This window comes from Chiloscyllium plagiosum, unplaced genomic scaffold, assembly GCF_037043375.1.
Source record: "Chiloscyllium plagiosum isolate Xiang-an unplaced genomic scaffold, Cpla_swu_hap1 HiC_scaffold_18, whole genome shotgun sequence".
NCBI lineage: Eukaryota > Metazoa > Chordata > Chondrichthyes > Orectolobiformes > Hemiscylliidae > Chiloscyllium > Chiloscyllium plagiosum.
This window is the reverse complement of record NW_028270156.1, coordinates 53944451-53956562: the sequence shown is the minus strand read 5'-3', so window position 1 is coordinate 53956562 and position 12112 is coordinate 53944451. Positions and strand designations below refer to the sequence as shown.

The following is a 12112-nucleotide window of genomic DNA, read 5'->3' as shown; positions in this document are numbered from 1 at the left end:
GGGGAGGCTTGAGGCTAGTGGAGATAGGGAGCTGGAAATGTGTGGGATGGGAAACTGGGCTACATTTTGTAGTGTTATTGCTATATTAAATTCTGTTTTTTTTTCTGCCAGAGTTACAACCAGGCAATGATTTTACACTGCTGTTTATTGATGTGTTTCAGACACTACAATTTGGTGAAAGGTGTAAATTAAATGTTGATTTGTGACTTCTGAGGAGGAGCTCTTTATCCATCCTTGTATTTGAAATACATAGAACCTCACAAAGATGTAATTGTAAACGCAGGAACTTTAGAAAAGTCAGGGATGAAAAAGGGGCATTAAGCCACTCCAGCTTATTTCAAAATAGATATACAGTCTTAGCAATTTGAAGCTAGAAAGGCAAGTAAAAGACTAGGGAACGAGAAGGATACTTGTGCATCAACAGAATAACTTTGTGGTTTGTTCCTGACATTGGCAGTTGTTTTCTTTGCTTTATCCCTTGTTTAAATCAAGGAGTGATCTTTACTGTTCAAAGGATGTAAAGCCTTTGCACTTTTTATGTGAACAGTGATACTGTTCATATGTATGTACTTTAACCTTTCCCCCAGTTTTCTCTCAGTAATTCATGGTCAACAGACAACTTCAGGTACCATGGGCTAGGAGCCATTCTTGATGTTTGAGTCTCGACAGTGACATTTGGATTATTCTGTTGTGGAAGCATCACAACTGAGCCAACATTGTCTTCATCTAGTCACATGTTTGCACTTCGCAGAGTGGGTCATCATTGTGATCAGGGAAAGGAAGGCGAAACAGTTTTTCCTTTATCTAGCCAGGGTTGCTGAGACCTTTATAGTTACCCTGCTGCTGATCTGGCTGAGATTGCTTCTTCAGACTTCAGGTTAAATTGCAGCTTTCTGATTTTTATATTGCAATGGATGGTCATTCCCTAATTGAGATGCTAGATTGCTCCTGTACTGACTTACTGAGTCTGGATCGTTCTCTTGCTGGGTGGTGTTCTTTAGAATTTTTTTCCACCCTGTGAGATTAACATAACTGTGGTTTGATGTAATATTGAGAAACTCTGCAATGTTTTTTAACCATACACATTCTTAAAGGGATACCATACTCCTGAAGAATAATTTGGTAAACCTCAACTTTTGCGAGTAATTCTGTACTGAATTTCAGATTGTGTTGAAATGTTTTTGGTGTCATGTACTTGGTGGCAATTCAAATCCCAAGCAAGATTGTGTTAAATCCCTTTGTTTGTTGGTACAGATGATGGTTGTTTAAGTCTTGCATACCCAAAAAGGTGCTCATCTGGGCACAAAGTCTTTTAAGGGCATAGCTGGGCCTCCCCGATGACTGACTCTTTTGGTAAAGAGTGACTGAGAGTAGAAAGACACCGGCTTGAGTGTTGTTCCATGATATGTGCTTATTCAAACTAAGGGTATCATAAACTGATTTCTAAGCTTCTGAACTAAGAGGGGAAAATCAATGAAAACTCCTACTCCTAACTTCTATCCAATGACTTTGAAGTCCATAAACTTGTTTGAGTATCAGGTGATATCAGTTAGGTTTTGCCTATGATAATTAACCCAATGAGCAGGTGCTTGCAACTAAACCATTTTAGAAATACATGACATATGAAATGTAAGTGCCTTTATGATCTTGATGAATGGTTGTATTTCTGAGCTTGTTGAGATGCTGATGTAGTATCAATTCATGTCAGTAATCTTGAACTAAATCAAAATACACCAGTGCTGGAAATCTCAAAACACAAAATCGGAAAACACGCTGTCTTTAAGGCAGCATCTGTGGGGAGAAACCTAGTCAAAACCATTCACCAGAACTTTAATTTCATTTAACTTTTTTTTTCTTTGTAAAGCTTTGGGTCCAACAGTTGACCATGGTGTGACTTAACTGATTTGAACCCAGACCACAATAAACCATCAGTTTGAGTTAGAGAGAATGGGATAATTGGTATGTGAAGTGGACAAAATGGGATGACCCTTTTTGTGGGGTTAAGACTGAGGTATGTTCCTGGGGTTATTAAACAAAACCTCAGACCAGTCAGTACTTTGATTTGGGAATGCTTTACAGATTGGACTTAATTCTATATCCCACCATGTAAAGGAAAAATATTGCTCTAAAATAGTCCTTTTCACTTGCCTGGGATATCTCAACTGGTTTTCACAACTAGAAAGGTGTCTTTGAATATGGCCATAAAGGTTCTTTCTCACACCAGAGACAGACACGTTGTTTGTAAAGATGTTCGTTGAGGTTAAATATTAGCCAAAACATCAGGAAAACTGCTCTACCCTTGTTCAAGTATTGCCCTGGAATTTTTTAACCTCAGACAACAGATTGCACTCTAACATACTGTACCATTGAAACAATAATCCCTCAGTACCTGACGTGCTCAATTCTCTGGAATAGGGCTTGATTCTTTGGCGTGCTGGGACAATTATTGATGTGCAAGTTAACCAATGCCTTTCCAGAATGAAGTATCAGTTATTGTTCCTACTTCTGATCATTATATATTGGTCTGCATTGTACAGTGTAATGAAGTGAATGGCAAGACAGTGCAAATTGGACCTTGACTGTGATCCTCCAAGAAGGGAAGAGCTGTCCAGACTCTCGGATGAAGAATGACCTCTGGCATTATGCCCCATCATAGTAAGAATCTTTTAAGTGGAAACCAAGGGAGAAAAATATGTCAAACACACAATCTATCTCCCTCAATTGTCTGTTCTAAACATTATTAAGGCACCCTATTTCCCAAAGGTTTAATTTTCTGAATTGCAGCATTTTTAGTACGATAATATTGCCTTTGTCCTTGTAGCACAGACCATAGGTTGCTTAGTTAGTATGCTGTGGGAGGTTGAAGGTGATTATTCTCCTCTTTGACCTTCTGATACAATCCTAAGGACAAAAGGTCCATCTGGTCCCACTTTGAATGTACAATTCCTTGGCTCCAAATGTTGATTGTTTGACGTGGGCTACAATGCCACAGTATCTAATCAACTTTAGTACATTTCTTTGGAAATGTACTAAACAACTTTGGACACTTGTGCTGATAGCATCTATGTACAGTCATTGTACTGGCCCAAGTATCAAATAATGATTAACTTTAGTACATAATGCACTTTTTTTTTAATTTGAGCTTCTAACCCCTAATGTTTTGAGTATTTGGCAATTCAGAACATCCTTAAACTTATTGAAATTAGTGAAAAGTTATTAAACTGAGGGGAAAATTGGAGAATTGTAAATCTTTCCATGTAAATATTTTTATAGTATGTAAAAGGCTTGTGACAATGCTAAGGATTGATCTAAGGAGAGGGAGGATTATTCATGTCTCGCTCCTGATTTTTTTTAATACAGACACGACTGGGATGTGGCTGTATGAAGCTAATGGTTGATGGTTGTTAGACCATAGAGGGTATTAAAAGTTAATCACTGGAGTTATTGTAAAGACCAAGCAAAAGATTAACTTTTTAAAATTGCAGTCTTTCAGCTTTCCTGTGTCATGATAACCTGCAAAAGACCAAATTTTATTGAATTCAAGACCCAAAACTTTCTTTGGGAAATAGTTATTTAACCAACAGACTGTCCAGTTATGGTAATAATTCGCTATGAAATGACTCTTAACTGGTTGCAGTGTGTGCTGATGCTGGGTCAAGATAAAATCACGTTCTAAACTGAGTCATCAGCGATGAAAAGTTTTGGAGCTCACTGCCTCTCAGCCTGCACATGACTGGTACTGAGTAAGGTCCTAGTTCTGGTAGGACTGAACATGAGGTGGTGCGCTTAAAAGTGCAGAGATTATCTGGATTCAAGATAAAGTTGAAGGTGGCCTAACTGTGAGCATCCATGATTGCAGTAATGGTGCACGAACACCCATTTTTATAAGCGAGGTTGACATCTATCTGAAAGATGTGACTTTGGAAATGCAAGGTTTTTTTCTCTTCCTTTATTTTTGAAGGGTTTGCAATTTCAAAGACAAATTCCTGACTCTGCGCCCAATGTTATTTTTGCATGTGGTTTGGGGATTTGGAAGAGGAAGTGTGGTTCCATTCTGCCAGTCTGCACAGATGAATCCACTCAAACAGTTCAAAATCACAGATCTCTCAGTAACTTTGAAATGAGGAGCAGGCTGTGCAAGTGCTCACTCTTTTTAGTGAGAGCCAAGTTCAACAAACACGTCACTGGAGGAATTGCAGGGGAATCGACTGGCTCTTGGAATAACAGTGAGCTGATGCTGCATTAATACAGCTCTGCACTCCGGTCAGTGACTGTTGTGTGGATGGCTTTTTCTTATTTTTTTATATATGCTTTGGCTGATTATCAGAAGATGAGGGAGTGAATTGTGTGCACATTGAGAATAATACACAGTGATATGTCTGTCAACAAGTTAAGCTCACTTTCACTGCAGTCCTGATTAATTTACTGAGTAAACACATTGTTTGGTTATAGTGTCGAGTTATGTGGGCTTGTGTGTCTGAATCTGAGCAGCCTGTGCTGTTGGCTAGAGTTAAATAGGGTAAAGCTTATAGTTGAGCTACAGTGCTTTTTTGGGGGGACGGGCCATTCACCACCTAATGGCCCAGTGAAATATTCACTGGGCAACATAGCTTTGTCATTCTTCTAGCCCTCAGTGTCAGGCTGAATTGCTTTTGGAGTGGGGCTAGGGGAGTTGTTTTCCCCCATGTGGTTGTATAGGGAGTAAGTAGTTACCCACTGGGAATTTGAGGTGACCCCTCAATTGGCAAGGAGACCAGTCCAAATAAGGGCAATGGAGGGGCTATGAAAGCTGAATAATCAATCGGGAACCATCTCCACTTCAGAGGAGTACCTCGCTCAGTTGTTAGCTCTGCTGCCTCACAGGGCCAGGGACCCAGGTTCGAATCCAGACTGTGACAACTTTGTGTATGCAGTATGGACATTCTCCCCGTGTCTGTATGGGTTTCCTCCAGGTGGTCTGGTTTCCTCCCATAATCAAAGATGTGCAGGTTTGGTGAATTGGCTATGCTAAGTCGCCCATAGTGTTCGTGGATGTGTAGGTTAGATGCATTAGTCGGAGGTAAATATAGGGGAATGGGTGAGTTACTCTTCAGAGGGTCGGTGTGGACTTCTTGGGCCAAAGGGTCTTTTTCCTCACTGTGTAGGGATTCTATAAACTGAGACTGTTACAATAAGGCAGTTTTCTTGCGGCTACGATGTAGGCTACATCAAGAAAACCACAGATGTGGTAGAATTGGGTCGTCTCTACAGTGTGGTCTTTTGGTGCATGCTAATGAGTCAGCCTCCTAAAGTTACCATTTAACATGGCTATTAATGAGCCTAATTGCTTGGCTGCCTCATTTTTCAGGCTTGATCTGGTTCCAAACTAAATGGGATCTGAAAATCCTGATCTGTTTGTCTAGATTCACTGGGGTTTTGGGGGGGTGGGGGGAGGCGGGTACGGTGGTGGGAACTCTCTTGCAATAGCCATGGGCAAAGTTTGAACATAATTGGAGAATAGATAATACCTGAGGTAATTCAGTGTTAGTGGATGGAGAGTGAGAGTTAGATTTCATGTGAGGGAATTTTAATTTTTAGTGAATTGGGGATATTTAGGAGTTTATTGGCACAGGGTTTTTGACTGTTTAGTGGAGTTTAGGAATTTTAGATGTTATTTGGCAATGTTTAGTCCCGGATGGGAGGATATTTGGGAGTGCAAGTCTTTGTCTGTGACTTTGCTGTCGATTTTGCATGAGTGAGTTATTTGCTACTTGAGCACTGGGACTGAATTTGGGCAATTTGTCCCAAGTCGGCCTGTTCACCACCTACACACTTTAACCACACTAACTGTAGTTGTTACTGCCAAACTCCAGTTTGTGCTCTGCAGTGCAGACAAACTGTTTTTGAAACAAACCCACAGAGACACAGCCAGACCCATGGAAATCCAGCTGAAAAGCTGTTGTTTTTCTGGTAGTGCTAGTAGCTGAACTTATTTTTTTAAAAATCCCTTTTTGTAGCAGCCTCAATTTCAGTTCAAAAACTGGAGCTGAATGTCTTCCCCAAAGTGTTTTGTCCTACCTCTGTTGCTTGTGGGTGTTTTGTGTGCAAGTTAGCTTCCATGTTTTCTACATCAGTTACTATGATTTGAAATTTTAATTGGCCTACCAGCCACTTTAAGATGCTATACAAATGTAATTTCCTTTTTGTGTGTGTGTAATTACAATAGAATTTGTGCAACTTTGTTCAATCTCCTGCTTTTACTGGCACAGTTGTATAGCCTCAGGAACTGGGAGAACACAGCCTGGTGTGCAGTTGGAATGTAATTGGTTGTAGAGGAGAGGTGGTGAATGGTGGACCACTGGGTGGAAACAGTGTTGCTCAGTAAGATCTCTTAGCATTGTTGTCCAACTTACGCTGTCTGCAAAAGTTGCTGACTTCAGTTGGGGTCTGTTTCTGATCAGGCAGATGTCAATGTTTGACCCCTGATCATTTACAGATGTGAAAGCTGACAAAGTCTGGTTGAAGTACCAGAGTTAGTTAACTGCAGCTCAGCAGAACCTTTTAGAGTGAGGGATGGTATTTGAGGAAGCTGGGTAAAAACTGAAGATAAAATGTAGTCTAATTTTGATTTACACAAAATTTTAACTTCAGAAGCCTACTTTGTCATAATTTTGAACTTTGTATAACTGTATAACTGTAATTTTATCAGCTATTAGCAATTAAACAGTTTGAGAAACATAAAGTGACTTTTTTGCATCATTTAAATTATCTTAAATTGCTGATTTCAAATGTCAAATATTTTAAACATCAAATAATTAAAATATTGAAATGTTATTGCAATGGATTTAAATTTGTCGTTTTTAAAATGTCTTCATTGAAGGTTCTACTTTTTGAGTCTCTTTCTTTCAAAATCCTAGGATTTATACATTTGCCGAGAGAAGGAATACTATTAATCTGTTTGAGCATTTGTATAATGTACACTCTTCAGCGACTGCAGCATTAAGGGTAGGGTGGGATTCCTGTGGGGGGAGGGGTCTTGTCTATGCCGATGCTGTTTTGCCAGCATTTCCATGGCTCATGCACTTCAGTTGTGACAGATTAGTGTCATGAGTCAGTGTGGCTATGTGCAAGAAATCAAGACCTGTTGTTCCTGAATTTGCCACAGAAGTAAAAACTTTCAAAATAAGTACATTAGGTTAGATTAGTTAGTGTGGAAACAGGCCCTTCGGCCCAATAAGTCCGCACCGACCCACCGAAGCGCAACCCACCCAGACCCATTCTCCTACATTTACCCCTTCACCTAACATTATGGGCAATTTATCATGGCCAATTCATCTAACCTGCACATTTTTGGACTGTGGGAGGAAACTGGAGCACCCGGAGGAAACCCCCACAGACACTGGGAGAACGTGCAAACTCAACACAGTCGTTACATTAAGTGCTTCAATTTCTGATTTTTTTTTAGACCCAGTTTGATAGGAAGCATGGCCCAGGTTTCTGTACTGAACAAGAATTACCGTTTATTAAAAGTAATTATATTGTAGCTACAAGTAAACAGTTAAACTGTTGGAATGCACCTCTTTATTCCCTTTTTAAACTCCTCATACAGGTCAGATGTACAGACAGGAAAAAAGATGGATGGAATTGAGGGGAAACTGGAAAGAGTTCAATCGTTGTTGTCCACAAATTCTGTCACGCTGGTCTGAAAGTTTCTTCCTGGCTTTCCTTTTCTGAATGCTTTCACTGATTTTTTTTTTGAGACATGTTGATTTGTTCAACTTGTAAAATTATGATTTATTAACTAGAAGTCATAACTTGCAGCAACTGCAGGAGGAAAGAAATTGGTTTTCTTCAGGTTTAAGGTAAGCTTTGACGACAGAGAACCAACTCCATTTCTGAGCTGGCAGGTGACAAGTTCCCAGTCCCAAGCCATTTAGTTACCTGAAAGCAATTACATAGCTGTTGGCAGGCAAAAGAACATTGTATCAATAAGTGATCACTAGTCCATAGGTCAATTAACATCTTGCCATCGCGGCTGCAATGGTCACAGTTGAGTCCTCTTCAATTGCTGCTTGTTCAAATAGCTGTACAAATCCAGTGCCTGCCATAAGTGTCAGGTTACTTTTCAAAATATGCTGCAATTCCTTAAAACACTACTTTAACAATACTTTCTAATTTTGTCTACAACCATGAAGCACAAAATAAAAAATACATGACCATTGCAATAGAGAAACCCTGCATACATTAATTTTCGCTGCTTTCCAGTAAAATCTATTTCAAAAACATTGTTTAGTTTTTCTTTCTAGTTTCTTTTCAAATTGAGAAAGTAAGACAATACTAATTATATGCATGATTCGGAGATGCCGGTGTTGGACTGGGGTGTACAAAGTTAAAAATCACACAACATCAGGTTATAGTCCAACAGGTTTAATTGGAAGCACACTAGCTTTCGGAGAGATGCTCCTTCATCAGGTGATGAAGGAGCATCGCTCCGAAAGCTAGAGTGCTTCCAATTAAATCTGTTGGACTATAACCTGGTGTTGTGATTTTTAATTATATGCATGTTGAAGGTTTTGGGATTTTAAATTTATAAAACATTTCAAATTGAGAAATCTAGAAGCTGGCTGTCTTAATAATTTGAGTTTATTAAATGAACTTGAGTATAGAAAGAAAATAAAACTTTTAATTATAATTTGCTTACCTCCTGTGTTTTGTTGATTAATTAAAAAAGGAAAATGTATCCTGCCCCAAGTTCACTACAAAGGCTGATATTTCAGGGCCTCGAGATAAGAACTTCAGTTGTCACATCTTGCACATCATTGTACAATGTATTCTTGACTTTTAAAGTGAGGTTTAAAAATGAAATATGTAAATAATAGCTTCCATTTGCTGTTTTCGCTGAGCATGTATCGCATGAAAATTCCATTGTAGACCAAAACACTCCACTCTACCAGTGGACAAACACCCATTTTAGTTATACTATACTGAATTCTCTGACTCACCCATGAAATCTGTCTCCTGACTTCAGTAAAAACAGAATATGGGCAGACAACAAAAGTTCCTTTTATCTATCTATTTATTTATTTTATTTTATCTATCTATTTATTGTCCAGCTCTAACTGGAGACTTGGATAATTTATGAGCACCACAGGATTTTCACAGCTGTAATCCCTTCAATAACCATCTGTTCCCCTCTTGTCCAAAGGAGTATAGTGACTAACAGTAAAGCAGCATCATGCCTGGCAAAGATTTTGCAGAACAAGCAAGAACTGATCATCAGAAGGAAGAATAGTTTTGAATGTTAGGCTGAAAAAGTGTTGTTGCAACCAGCAGGATTAAACCATAGCTGTTTTCCAGACGCAGTTAATAGACCTCAGTGTTGGTGTAGCTTCCAATGGGACTGCTTTCTCTCTTCACAGGAAATCTTTGCTTTTCTGGCCACAAAATATTTTGTCAGAAGAACTTTGTGGAAACTGATCCTGTTTTCTTTCCTCAACTCCTGACCACCTCTTGCCAAACCCTGGGACTGTACAAAAACAAAGAAATTTTTCCTGTGTGTTATATGTTCTTCAGAATTAAGCTTTGATGAGAAGAAAACATTTCCAGTTCTGTAAATATTAAGGAGGACTGAGTGAATCTGTTTGGACTTTGAGATAATGGTTGGAAATGAATGGATTAGAAATTTTAGCCTTAGGCCAGTTTTCAGGTGAGGAATTTACTCCAGGCAATCTATAGATGAAAGACTTAACAGTAACAAGGCATTGTCTTTTATAAAAAGCATAAATATTGTTAAATCACATCTGTCACATTGTTCACAAAGGATGGGATTTTAATTCAATAAATACTTTAGTTTTTGCAAACTTATTCATTCTCTCCTCTTCCTTTTTACTCTTTATTCACCACTATATAGCCTTGCTAACAAATTCTGAAGCCAATATTTTGAAGTGACCATATTGCAGTGGGCATATTTTCAGTGTAATAGGAAAGTTCTTGGATAAGAAACAACTTGAACTTCAAGAAGATTTGAAGGTAATATCTCCAGGGGCGCTGAACAGTACTGGAATCCATTTAAGTTTGAGCATAGGAATAAACACTGGGGTTTCTGTGGATATATACTGTATAAGGCAACCATTGTATGCTGGCAGAGGGGTGGATATTAAGACCAATGGCACACTTCAAATAAGTGGGTTATTTTCTCAGTAAAAAGTTCCTTGCATGCTGAATAGCCATTGACATTTTGTCGCATTCTTGATTTGCATATTCTAAATAGTGGAAAGACTTTGGGATCAGGAGGTGACCCTCATTGTCACAGCCTCTCTCTTGATGTTGTAGCATTTGTGAAATGGATCTTCCAGTTAAGTCTCTGATCAATGGTTTCCCCTGGATGTTGATGGGTGAGGGATGAAGGAGGTCAGCCTGAGGTGGTTAGGCCTTTCCATCTTGTGGAAGGTGGCCATTGTCTGTCTGGCAGGATCTGGTGTTAATATCTGTCACTAAGTTTAAACATTTTGTTTTGAGTCCTAGTCTGTTAGCCCAAAACAAAGTGTTGAGCTGAGGAGAATATCTTGAGGAATAGCTTGCTGTGATTTTTCTAGGGCTGTGGACTGGCTTGCTTGGTTTTCTCTTAGATCAATTGGAATCATGGTTTCACTCTGTATCTGTTAAATAAAAACTCCAAACTTCTCAATTAGATTCCAGTCTGTAACTCGTGTCCACATATGTATGACTCTGATCTAAATGTACAAAAGACTTTATTTGAGCAGTACAATGAACTCAACTATTCATCTGAGTCATCACTGAAAAATACAAACCTTTTTGTGACCCAAGCCTACATTTGCACATTTTCTAGAAAGAGGCACTAAATGTCAACATGAAATCTGAACTCTGGCTGACTCTTGCCTGCACCCCCAGCTCGGGGAATGAAATCATCAATGGTTAAGAATCTTGACACCATCTAGACCAATATAAACCAACTCTCTGTGGACTGGGAATGAAGCCAGGGATCTTTTAGTTTTTTATTATTTTAACCCTGCTACAAAGGGAGCCATGACTTGGGTGGTTCCCATATACGTTATTTGCTAATGTATGGCTTCAATTTTAAATCAGTAAGTTTTATTAAGATACATTAGATGAAGGGTTCGGGAATAAGGCTGAACAGTGAAAGTGATTTAAGCAATGTAATAGTCTTGAACTGGAGAAAGAAGAAACATTTTTGAACGAGTTAATGTTTTGGTTAGGGTAGAGTTGGAGAACCTGGCTTTGAGATCAGAACACTGACAGCAGTAAGAAGGACAAAGAACATAGTTAGGAAATTTGGGTTTGGAAGGACAAGAGACATTCAGGGCAGCATTTTCCAGGGGGAAAAAGTTCTAATGGAGAAAAGAATTTATTTTGTACTAAGTTTTCTGTTGCAAATAGCTCAGACATTTTTTTTCTGGGTGACTTCTCTTGCATCTTCAATTGCAACTTGAGTCTTAGTGCTCTTGTTTTCTGTTTTGTTCCTCGCCAGCTGTTGTAGGGATAAGTGCAGGGAATAACTGTTTGTGTTTGTTTCTCTAGCTTGTGGAAAATGGGCAGCTTCCAGGTGAGAAATCCCAGAAGCTGAGGCAAATTTGTGTGCATGCCCAAAACAATAGGTGGTTAGGGGATCAATAATGAAAGTAAGTGGCTATAATTCATAATCCCCTAGACCTCCCAACAAACTCCTTGTCCCTTTTTGAAGCATCTGTCTAAATTTACATGACTAGTCTGCACAATACACCATTATTGGTCTGAATTGGGTCTAAGCAGGAGCTCCAGTCTTGCTGGAGAAGGTTGCTGGTGCTGTCAGTCCAGATGCTTCAAATACCCTGCTTTTGCTCTTGCTCTGAATGATGTCTATTTATAACAATCAGTTTAGTTTGCAAAAACCTCTAATAGTTTTTAAAGCTCTAAAACTTCATGGAATTATGTATTGATAAATGCCAAGCTGCCCAAATAGTCACAATCTCCGCTTGCTTTCCCCATCTCCTACAAATATCTCCTTTCTCAAGTATGTCTTCACTTGCCTTTTGAAAGCTGGCATTGCAAGTGTGTTCATCACCCTTTTTCAAGCAGTGCATTCCAGATTGTAAGATCTTTCTTCAATGCTGGG

The 12112-nt window shown here is 39.0% G+C and overlaps 1 protein-coding gene across 9 annotated transcripts in view; it reads left to right on the top strand.

The window, feature by feature from the left end:
• rab3il1 (RAB3A interacting protein (rabin3)-like 1) overlaps positions 1-12112 on the top strand; it is a 68350-nt gene that overhangs the window by 19389 nt on the left and 36849 nt on the right. The gene's annotated exons all lie outside the window — the stretch shown is intronic.